The sequence below is a fragment of the Culex pipiens genome, chromosome 3, assembly GCF_016801865.2.
Source record: "Culex pipiens pallens isolate TS chromosome 3, TS_CPP_V2, whole genome shotgun sequence".
NCBI classification, from domain to species: Eukaryota; Metazoa; Arthropoda; class Insecta; order Diptera; family Culicidae; genus Culex; species Culex pipiens.
Window position 1 is genome coordinate 91,809,338 of NC_068939.1, and position 12,613 is coordinate 91,821,950.

Consider the following 12,613-nt stretch of genomic DNA (forward strand, 5'->3'; position numbering starts at 1 on the left):
AGTATATCAATTTTGCCCATGTGTAAACATGTCAGCGATCTGTAGTCCAATACAAGCAACTTGCCAGAAAGAAGAATGTTTTTTTTTTTTTTTTTAATTGAATTAGAGAGATTTTACACTTGTGTGCATTCATCTCTTGAAAAGGTCTTCACTTCATCGCTTAATATTAGCACTTTTTAATTTTCTTTTTCTTCCTGCTGCTATCGGGTCCACACGTCGTGTTATTCATCAATGTTGATCCTTGATTTGTTGACGGCTGCGGCCATCTCTCACCAGACTGGCTGGGAGTTCGTTAAATGAGTGTACTTAGGTTGGCTTCGTTGAAAAATTGCAGAATATTTTTTGCTGCTTCATCATCATCGGCCAATGCTTCTCGGACATTTGGTGGTATATTATTTTTTTTTCGCTCTGGTTCGTAACCGATGCAGTCAGCAATTATGTGTTTAATTGTGACTGGTTGGTAGCACCTGGGGCATTTGGGGGCTTCTTCTTTTTCTAGCAGGTATTTGTGTGTTAATTTAGTGTGTCCAATTCTTAATCTGGTTAGGGTTACTTCGTTTTTTCTATTTTGATATATGATTTTGGAGTAGGGTTTTATGGTATTTTTAATTTCTCTGAGTTTGTTGTTTGTTGTATTGTGCCATTCGTTTTGTGCTTGGTTCCATATAGCGTTTTTCACTATTTTTTTAATTTCTTCGAAAAGTAATTCAGGTTCACTAATATTTAGCTGAAGTGCGTTTTTTGCTTCTCGGTCTGCTTTTTCATTGCCAGGGATTCCAATGTGGCTTGGGATCCACATAAAAATGACTGAGCTCCCTTTGGCTTCTATTTCTTTGTTTAGTAGTTGGACTTTATCTTTGAGTTTGTTGTTTATTCGATTTTTTTGGATGTTTAAGATTACGCTCAGTGAGTCAGAGCAGATAACGTATTCTTTGATTGAATTTTGGTTTTTGATAATTGTCAAGGCAGTGATTACTGCTAAGTACTCTGCGTGAAAAATTGAGCAAGCTCCATTCATTCTTTTTTTTATGACTGACTGGTTATGACAAACACTATAGCCGGTTCTGTTATTCATCTTTGAGCCGTCCGTGTAGATTATATCACTGAATTTGTATTTCTTATTCTTTCTCTCGTAGAAGGTTGCTAGTAGTTCTTCATTGGTTACACCTTGTTTATTTTTGTTAATTAGTGTATTGTCCGATCTAATTTTTTTTTTCTCCCACGGAGGGCATTTTGGTGTTTGAAAAATTGTAGACAGAGGCAGCTGTAGTTTTAGTTTTTCCATAATATTTTCAACTCTGTGTTTTATTGTGTTTGGTTTCTGGGCTTGTTGCTCATTCCATAGTTCCCCGGAGCTATCGGTTTCGGTGCTTTCTGGACTATGTTCACTTTCCATGTTGTTTTCATTTGGGTTTTCTGTTTTTTTGTGAAATATTACTGTCCTTTGATTCAGCATTTTTTTAATATTTATTAACCCGAGTTCTGCGAGCATGCTTTGTATTGGGCTTGTGTGGAAGGCACCCGATATGATTCTCATCCCTATGTTTTGAACTTTTTGAAGTTTCTCAATATGTTTTTCGCTGGCCGCTGATAGTAATGGGGCAGCGTAAAGAATTTTTTCCATAACTGTTGCTTGGAAAATTTTGAGGAGGGTTGCTCTGTCTCCTCCCCATACTTGATTCGCTACACATTTGAGGTAGTTTAATCTTTGTTTGCAGGCAGCTACTGTTGTTTCGATATGTTTATTGTAGCTTAGTGTTTGATCTAGTATGACACCTAGGCATTTGTGGTGCTTTACCTGTGGTATTTCTTGGTTGTTTAATTTTATCTTGTGATTTGTGTCTGTTTTTTTAGCTCGGGGGCTTTTGAATATAATTGAGGCGCTTTTTTCTGCTGATATTTGAAAGCCTGTTTCCTGTTCCCATTTTTCTATTTTTTGCAGTGCTTTTTGGATTATTTTGGCTGTTTCTCTGCTGTTTGCTCCTGTGGCAACGATCGTTACATCATCTGCGTAAATAAGTGTTTGTACTGAGTCGTCCATTGCTTCCACGATTGTGTTTATTGCTATTAAGAATAGTGTCACACTGAGTACTGATCCCTGGCATAGTCCTGTTTCCATTGTTTTTGTTTCAGACTTTTCTCCATTTGCTCTTACTCTGAAAGTTTTTTTTTTGAGAATTTCCTGAATGTATTTTGTTATTTTACCTCCAATTTTCCATTTAATTAGTTTGTCAAGAACTAAGTTTCTCCACGTGGTATCATATGCTTTTTTGATGTCAAGGAACACTGCTTGGGTACATAATTTTTTGCTCATTCCGCATCTGACATGATTTTCGAGTTGTGCCATGTAGTTTGTTGTTGATTTTCCTTTGCGGAAAGCATATTGGTGTTGGTATAGCAAATTTCTGTTCTCAAGGATGTGGATTAGTCTGTTATTTACCATTCTTTCAAATATTTTGCCCAGGCAGCTGTTAAGATAGATGGGTCTGTAATTGCAGGCGTTATTTTGGTCCCCTTTTCCTTTATAGATTGGTACTACGGTGGCTTCCCTCCATAGTTCAGGATACTCTGACAGGTTCCACAGTTTATTGTATGCTTTGAGTAGTAGTTGTTTACAGTCTTGTGGTAAATACTTGATCATATCGTAGTGTATTTCATCTGGGCCTGGTGATGATCCTTTTGTGCTTTCCAGTGCATCTTCAAGTTCTACTATTGAGTAATTCTGATTATATGCTGAGTCATCGTGTGGGATATTTATTGGTTTCGTTTCTTTGGTTTTTTTGTAGTTTTGGAAGGGTATGCTGTAGTTTCGATCACTCGAGATTTTTTCAAATGTGTTTGCAAGTGCATTGGCTATTTCCGTGTTTTGTTTCTTGATATCTCCTTCATACTTTATTTGTTTAATGTGTGAATTATTACTTTTTCCTTGTATTTTTCTATAATTGGACCACATATCTTTTATTGATGTGTTTACATTGAAGCTTTCCACAAACTTTTTCCAGGATTTTTGTTGGGCCTCACCCATTATTTTCCTGGCTTCGTTTTTTTTGTTTTGAAAATCCATTCGAAGTGAGGATCCAAATTCATCGTTTTTTGCTTTTTTGAGCGCTCTCAGAGCTTTTCTTCTCATTTTGATGGCTTTGGCTACCTCTTCATTCCACCACGGTACTTTTTTTCTGTTGTTGTTATTTTTCGTGTTTTTTGTCTTCGGTATACTGCTTTCAGCTGCTTTTATTATTTTATTTGTTATTTCTCTGATTTGTTCTTGCGGGTCATCGGTTTCATCAAAATTTATTGTGTTTTGGTAGGTTTCCCAATTTGCTTCCTCCATTATCCATCTGCTTACTTTTGCAGGTTCTTGGAATTGATTAATGTTAATCGATGCTATCACTGGGAAGTGGTCGCTTCCGTGATTATCTTCTTTAACATTGATCACGAGATCTCCAGTTAAGTTTTGGGAGCACAGTACTAGGTCTAGTATAGATTTGCATCCTGATGAGTTACTAATATAGGTTATTTCCTCGTCATTTATTATGGTTAGATTGTTTTCTTCCATTATTTCTTCGATAATTTTGCCTCTTTGGCTCGTTTTGTCGGATCCCCATATTTGGTTATGGGCATTGAAGTCGCCCATTAAAATATAGGGTTCAGGTACTTGTACTAGTAGATCTTGTATGTGTGCTTTTTCGATTTTTTTGTCCGGTGGTATATAAGTGTTAATGATGTTTATATTAATTGGAGATTTGACATGAATTGCTATAGCTTCTATATCATCCGATGTTGTGATATCTATTTGCTGAAAATGTAAGTTTTTATTTATACCTACAATCACACCTCCTGCTGCTCTGGTTCCATAATTTCTTTTTTTGTGGATCGTATTGTAACCACTAATTTTACTTTGTTCTTCCGTTTTACACATCGTTTCTTGGAGGCATATTATTGCTGGTTCTTCCTCTTTGATTAGTATTGCCAGATCCTGTCGACTTGTATTTATTCCTTGTATATTCCATGATATGATTTTATCTGCTGTGATATTATTTGTATGTTGTGTTGTCATATTGTTATGTTATTTTAAATTGATTCGTCATCCTCTTGGTCTGATAAAACCAACCTTTTGGTTTTTTTATCTTTTTTTTGTTTTCTTGGTGGTGATAGTATGATTTGGTTATTAGAATTAACCATTTCGATATTCATTTCTTCCATTTCTAATTGAAGGCTCAAGTTTTTTTGGGTCAACTGACTGTTTTCTAGATTTAATTTTTGGTATTCCAATTCCTTTATCTTCGCGTCTTCCTTAAGTTTGTCTGTTTCTTCCTTAAGCTGATTTAACTTTTGTTGCAGCTCTTCATTCAATGCTTTGAGGATTTTAATATTTTCCTTCAGCTCTTTGATTTCTTTGTCCGTGTCCTGACTTGGTTGTTGGAGATTTTTTTTCAGTACCTTTGCATAATTTGTCGCGTTTTCTTTTTCAACTATTGCTTTGGCTTCCTTAAATGAAATACCATTATCGATTTTAACCTTAACCACTTTGTTCTCCTGAATTTTTATTGGGCATTTTTTATCAAAGGTGTGGTGAGGGTTATTGCACGCCGCACACTTCAGTTCTCCGGTACATGGGCCTTCGTGATGTTCTTCGCTACACTTTGCGCAAACTTTGCTTTTTTTACAGTTCACAGTTGCATGGCCGAAGGCCAGACAGTTGAAGCAGCGGAATGGACTTGGGTAATATGCGCGAGTTTTAATCAGATTGAACGCGACTTTAATTTCACTTAGTGGAGAAAGAAAGAAGAATGTGTTTGAGCTCTGTCCTTCTTATGTCATCAAGTGGTTTATCGCGCAGTGGTAGCGTGTCGGATCAAAAACCGAAAAGTTCATGGTTTAATCCTTGTTCTGTTAACCTTTTTTTTCTGAAATACCGTTTGTCATTCGTTTTGTCAATTTTTATTTACAAATTTTTATTTTTATTTATTTGGGAGGTCACTTTGAGCAACACCATTGGATTTTAAATTGCAACAAAATACTTTTTGACATAGTTTGGTATGTACAAATAAAAAAATACTGCAAACTTGTTTGATTCGAAGTAAAATTGATGAAAGTGAAAAAAACAAGAACAGGGATATTCTACCTGTTGGCTCTATTTTCCCGTCACGTCAAAATAATAAATCGTCTATGATCCAATAACGCTTCACTGTTACGTCAACCCCTTCTCTCTTTCCATTGAATGCATTTAAACGTTGATTGACAATCCACGCAAAACCAAGCAGCTTCTTCGAGGAAGTCAGAATTTGATATGAGTATCAGTTACAGGAATACTTTCGCCGAAATTGGGATTTCTCAAGTATCAAGCGGATCAGCAAGAATTGAGCTCAATCGAGATTTCTTTTTATATTATGCTTTTCCTGATAGCCCGTTCCAAGAATCACAAATATCTCTCGACAATAGGCCAATCTCGAGGTGAAGCAACAGGGGTTCTTACGAAATACAACCAACCAGAAAGTAATCCACCCGGAATCTCCAGGAACATTCAACAGCGTGTTAATCACTTCACAGCCCCTTGAGCTCGGGATTCGGATTATATGCTTCGATAAAGTTTCACGAAATGCGGTCGACCTGCTGATGATCTTCCTGGTACGTTGAACGGAAACTGTAACGAGACACCTTTTTTCTGTTTTACATTTGTCATTTCCTAGGGTGAACCGCAAAAACTAGGACTTTGAAGAAAAAAATTTTTACTTTGTATAACATTTTTCATTGAAACTCTAAAGAGATTACCGAAACTAAGTCGAAAAACCGCTGCTGGAAAGTTCGGATCGATGCGGTGTTTGGCAAGTTTTCTCACTTAGCACGTCTAGTTTTGGCAACACTTCAGCTGATGTTTATTGCTTCCGCCACAGTGCACCGTCACTGCTGCTATAAAGTCAGTCGGCTGGCCTGGTGGGAGGTTAATGTGTTCTAGTGACTTTTGGCACTTGGGTTTACTTCGCCGCGTTACCGGGAATAGCTGGCAACAGGGTGGTGCTTTGTATGACAGTGCCCAGTCAAATCAATCCGAATTCTGAAACGGAATCTAATTAGTTGTTGTTTATTTTATTAACGTGACTTTAACCTAGAGAGGAAATCTAATTAGAATCGTATACAAATTCCGTTTCAAACGCAACAACCGGTTCGAACACGGAACCGGTAGATTCCGTTTCAGCATTCGGATTGATTTGACTGGGTGGCTTCATCTTTCATTGAGCTACAAAATTTGATAATCTGGCAACCGTGTCTTAAGATATTGAGATGATTAAGATATCTGAAAGGGATACATCTGACATGTGATTACTGGAATAGGGGAAATATACCCTTTCTAATCAAACACCTATCTTCGTCATATGGAGAGTTTGATGCTCGATTAAAGCTCCAAAAATACTATTTAGGCTGTAAACTTACCAGCAACAGCACCGCCTCGAGTAAGCACGCAAATGTATGCCACTTACTGGCCAAAAAGATCAAATTTAATGCACTTTTGATCATAATTTCTATTTTGCGAGACCATTTCTCATCATTTTGGTGGCACACACATCAACACGCAAGATCAGAGGTTAACTGCTTAACGAAAGTCGCCATAAATATCTTTTCACTTGCGCTAACGATTTCAAAGCGCTTAAGATATAAAATTGCTTCCAACTACCGGCAACATGTTCTTTTGACCGTTACTTAGTCACTCACTTGAAAAATAATCCCGAAACATGTAAATAATTAGCAAGCGCCATCAAAAAAACAAACGCTTTGACGTTTCAATTTTGACCATCCATTCTAATCGAAGGCTGAAGAAAAACCGAGCGAGAAGCGAAGGCAAATAAAGAACAAAGGGTGGCCACCAACACCACCAGCAGCGCTTGTGGTGTTGCCAGGAAACTTTCTCTATAAATGCTACTTTTCGTGAGTGTTCGCTCAAAATTTCATCAATTTTGGCAGCACGAAGCAGACCCAAACGAGCGTTGGAAGAAAATAAGAACTAAGCTGAAAATACAAAAATGGGCGTGGCCCAATGCACACGACTGATTAGAATGCGTTTTTGAAATATTTTTTTAAAATGCTTGTAAAAGGAATAGCATAACATTTAATAAAAGTGAAAATAAACAGAAGTGTTCACAAAAAGTTGCTCTACTCGTTGGTGTACTTGGTTTTAGTGAATTCCAAGGAACACTCCAGATTATCCAGCATCATTCAATGGGTTTATTTCCCCTACTGTTTTTTTTTTCTTTGTGGTTATTTACTATACTTTCTATTGTAAAAGAATATATTACAAAAACAACTTTGTTTATTTATCAAAATGCTTAACACAAAAAAAAAACAAATAATTCCAAAATCTTGTTTATGATATGATGCACATCGAACATTACTATAAAGAACGTCCATTTTCCCAATAAATGATATAAATATACGACATAGAACGGTTCGCTGCCTTTCATTGGAATTTTCCTACCGGGGCTGTCCATCAGCCGGGAAGATCTGGAAACCGATAGCGACCATTCAGCACTCAACAGCCATTCCACAATCCGGACTTAAAGTGTGGCACGTGCTTAGAAGGCGACGTCACTTGGCAAGTTATTTTCGCAACATAAATTATTTATCGTGCTCGTAAAAAATATCTCCTTTTTATCCCCTCTGCTAAGGGCAAGGGTGCCAGCATGCCCAACGCAGAAATATCCGACCATCATTTTGACGTTGAGCTTGGAACCTACGCGAAAAACATGACACTTGGACGCTGTCATAAAATGCCACGGGGTTACAGTAACACTCCTTTAGTTTGACAAGCATGTTTTGTCTGTTTGCTCTCATTTGTGTTAACTTTGATTTTGTCAAACCAAAAGTGTGTGTTGAAAATGTTTCCAAACTGACAGGTGTCAAACTAGATGAGGTCTACACTTTAACAGCCAGCCATTTTCGCGAGCCAGAATCGGCGTCCTCGTCAGTTAAAGTCGTTGAAATATGGCACCCTCTCAAAGCACGGTTCACTACTTCAAAGGAAGGTTGGCAAAGCTGGCACAACACAACCATAAACCAGTGTTGCCAGAGCGCTTGCTACGCGTGACACGATCCTATTAAAATCAATTTGCCGTCACTGCAGATTGGCGGAAGTCCCGAAACCCTTCCGCTTTATGGCGCGTGCCAGATTTGACACGTGTTTTGACAGAGCTCTTCCCATATGTCACCACCTGCTGCCGCCGGAAGTGTCCTTTCACGTCCCCCCGTAAAAGTCGTAAAGATAACAAGGCAATTGCTCGCAATGAAGCTTATTCTGAATGGTGTCCTGCCTATTATCTCGAGAAAATGATGTGCTATTAGGTTCATCTTGGAAAAGGTTCACTTATCTGACCATGCAAAGCATTATGTGTTTTATTATGATTGCGACATTTCATGAACTAGATATCGAAATGACTTTGGTTGTAGAAATAAAAATCAAAACCTTGCCAAAGTTAAATTTTTCCTAAACTTGTTCCTGATACAGGCGTCGGCTTCAACTAATGGTCTCATAGCTTGGTCCTGCATTGAACCGAATTAATTTATTCTAGAGTCTAGTTATACGCACTACTCGTGCCTCGCAGATATTGATGTTGGTTGGTGGGGAAGATGCAATAGAAACGAGCCACTAATTGGACACATACTAATGGTCCAAAAGCCATTAGTGGGTATGACATTCCCGAGAAAATACGTGAATGTGTGTGCCTAGGGATCATTATGTGTTGTATTGTGTGTGAGAAGAGGATGATAACGGTCTCCCACAGAGTCAAATTTATTTATCCTGTGGGGATGACACTACTCATCTTGCGAATGAACTTTTCAATCAATCACACACCTCACTGGCGCTGGTAATTACTTTGTTGCATCTTCGATAACGTTTGATCATTTGAAACGGCAGAACATTGTCATTATCACTTCTGAACATGTAGAGATAACGTCAGTAGTCTAAATCTAGAGTTTTTGTTTAATAGGTCCTAGAAATATATGCAAAACAATAGCTTAAAGGACCTTTTTTTTTTCAAAAAAAAAAAAAAACTTTAGAAATGTCAAAAAAATTAAACGGTTTGCCAGCATTTTTACATAACATGCCACTTGAAGGTTTGTAAAAGCTGCCTTGAATTCTTTTTTAGGTATTATACATTGCTCAAGAATTGCAGTTATGATACAGCTAAAAGTGAAAAAGTATAAAATGATGTTGAAATTCAGCATAAAACACATAAGAAAAAAAAATGGGCATAATTTAAAAAAAAATGTAATTAATAGTTTACAATTTTTACAATCGTTAAGCATTTGGAATCGAAATTATTGTTTCTGAGAAATTTTCACTTGAAAAAAAATCTTTTTCAAGTTTATACTTAAAGATGCTGTTTCTCAGCTACTAGTAGCACTTTATCAAAAAAAAGTTTGTCATTTTGTAGCCCGCAACAATTTACAGAAACTTGAATGGAATTAAAGAATGGTACATACCATGTTTCTCCATAGAAATGCGTTCCTATAGAACGTTTTGCTGGAGACGCAAGGTGGCTTATGATGATATTTTTTTCTCGGAAAATCCTATCTCAGAATCTTGGAGCGAGTTGTGGCGCTATAACCACGGCTAATAGTGTCCAGGGCATTCGTGGAAATTCCATTCCAGAAGGTCCCACTCTACTTCCTCGCCTGTCGATTCAGAATTGTGTTGTTGTTCGAACACTCCGTGCTCAAACTCAACCCACTTCAACGAATCATGTCTCTGCGATACGACTTTACGCAGTAGGCCTGGCCGCTTTAACGCTTGTGATGTTTCAATGCATTTTCGATGCAATGGCGTACTGCAAATGTTAACAAATGACAAGAAGAGTGCTAGACGTAATCTAACCTGAGGCACTCTCCAGGATCCCTTCGAAAGATTGGCTGCACTAGGGTTTGATAAGATTAGATTAGATTAGAAAATCCTATGTCAGAGTCTTGTTAATGGATATTCACCGAATTTATTAGTTAAAACTTCCTGAAAAATCTCACATGAACATTTTCAGCTGTAAGCTCTTTGTTCACGAGACCTTTCAATCAGCAAATAAAGTTTTCATTTGATCTGTAAGTTTATTCCGCTATGTTTTAGCTAATGGTGGTTGAGCAGTTCCAGAAAAATATTTTTTTTCTAATATGATTTTTGAGAATTTTTTTGTAATTTTTGAAATAGCCATTTCCACCTATTGGCCAATCTACAATCACTTCACTTAGAAAATTGCACTTAGCTTAGGAATTTGAATCAATAGAAATGAATCTGATCTTCTACAATGGAAAAGTAATCAAATTAGAAACTTGACGTATGGTTTGGAAAATTTCAAACTCTACACGGTAACTTGACGACGAGGAAACGGCAGAACATTGTTATTATCACTTTTGAACATGTAGAGATAGCGTCAGTAGTCTAAACCTTGAGTTTTTTTTTAATAGGTCTTAATAGGTGTGGTAAACAAACAACTGCATAGCAACGTATATCAGTCCAGCAAACTTGCTAAGTTGATTGTTGATGACGGCCGTAAGTTACTTTTTAATTTACTTTACAATTCTAAGCTAAGTTATTGTAGATAGCCCAAAAAAAGGCTTCAAGAGTTGAAGAAAAAGTTGATGTGTTCCGCGGCGGTGCTATAAATTCTGTAACATTTTAAACAGTGGACGCACTATTTAATTTTCGCACTATTGGGCAAAGTTGTTCACTGGAACACGGACTATGAGCTCATGAGGTTTTTGAAAAATGCACAAAATCGTTAAGGGGCTCAAAACTGGCAAAAACCAAAACGCACAGATTTTACGGGTTAAATCCCATTTAAAATTCAAAGTCAAAGCACCAGCTCCTGTCGCAACCAATCAAGCTTATACTTGGGATTCGGGCTCAGTACAACTAGGTGATCATGCCCTGAAATGCCCGCAAAAAAATGACCCATTTTGTTACACCTAATAGGGGAACTATACCCTTTCTCAGCCTATTTCTATTATCAGCCTATCAGCACTTTGATCATGAATTACAGCTTTCATAACGTGTTTTCGACTGTTCAAATGAAATAAATAGCTCAAAAAAAGTTTGTTGATACATCTGAAAATGTTGATTTAATAGCGGAAACGGCAAAAGTGATGAGAATTGGTCGAACGGCTTAGAGTGATTAAAATAGGTATATTTCCCCTAGCGTACTCAAAATTGCGAAAAAACGTATTTTTCATCAAAAAAATACAAAAAAATGATTAAAAAATTATGCCATTTTTTCGTTACTCAACTGTAATTTTTTTTGGGACATGTTATTTTATGGAAATTTAATGTCCTTTCATTTAAAACAAAATATTTCATTTTAAAATTTCGTTTTTTTTAACTTTGCAGGATTATTTTTTAGAATGAAACAATGTCCTACAAAGTTGTAGAGATGACAAAAATATAAATTTTGATATAAAAACATAAGGGGTTTGTATGTATTCTTTACGAGTTATAGCGATTTTACAAATAAAGAAAAATTAAAAAAAAAAATAGGTTCTTTAAGGTGAACCGTGCCATCATCAAATATTGCGAAAAAACTGTCCCGTTCCACCCTAAAAATGACGGTTTTTTGTTCCACCTGATACAGTGGAAATTTACAACTTATTCGAAACTTCACATAAAAAACACGCAACATACAATAAATTATAAACACTATGTACAAAACATTAGCAACAATTCAAAAATATAATTGCACAGGTAAACAAATTAAAATTTTCCATAAATTTGGCTCTTTTCCAGCACTTTGCTTTCTCCATACAAAAATTTCACCACCGAAAAACAGCTCCAAAATGCCGTTTTATTAGCCTTACCTCAATAAAATGGTAATCCCTACACGTGCTGCAACCAGGAGAATCGACTGATAACCACCAATACTCACAACACCCGCGAAATCCGCGAAATCGTCGCCCAAAACTTGCGAATCGAGCTTTTCGCGAGAATTTTTTTTGTTTTTATTTTACACGAAGCAACACAAGCATCAGTGACATTAGTATTTGTAATCATCAAGATTCGAATCGAAGGTGTTGCCAGAAATTTCGTTCAGGCACTTGGCATTAATTATTTTAATTTGAGTTTATTCTTCCTAAATATTCTATAAAGTTATATTTGTTTTTACTGTTTGCTGTAATTTAGTATAAAGTCTTTAAACAGGCATAAATTATTTAAATCAATTGAAAAGAACTAATAACAAAAGTTTTTTCTCAAAATTCCAACGTTTTTGGCCACACTTTTCTTTGACACACTAAGCAAGCATCTGACAGTTCGAATTGTTTTCATACTGTCAGTCGTGCTTAAATGGCTAAAATAATTCCGTTTTTTTTTTTGTTAGTTTGCTGGTTCATAAAGGTTCACGAAGGCGAAACTGCCACTAGAACCGACCGGAACCGGAAAAAAAGGAACCATGCGCCGCCGTAAACACTCGTTCTTCTCATCCCAACCCGCGATGTGAGATTCAATTAAAACGAACGCAACCAATTTGAACGGCATAGGGGAACAGCATCTAATTCCAGCTTGCCTCTAATGTTGGCAGGTCAGAACTTTGACATTCAATTAAAGCTAATAACAAGTGATTTCAACTCAAATCGAGTGATAAAT

At 36.7% G+C, this 12,613-nt stretch overlaps 2 protein-coding genes across 3 annotated transcripts in view; both read right to left on the reverse strand.

Moving 5' to 3' along the window:
• LOC120430930 (uncharacterized) overlaps nt 1-1,389 on the reverse strand; it is a 202,216-nt gene extending 200,827 nt beyond the window's left edge. The window contains exon 1 of the mRNA XM_052709457.1: nt 1,386-1,389. The gene's annotated coding sequence lies outside the window, so the exon portion shown is untranslated. The remainder of the gene's footprint in view (nt 1-1,385) is intronic.
• The window catches only part of LOC120420029 (uncharacterized), a 93,332-nt gene that overhangs the window by 64,726 nt on the left and 15,993 nt on the right, over nt 1-12,613 (reverse strand). The window lies entirely within an intron of this gene.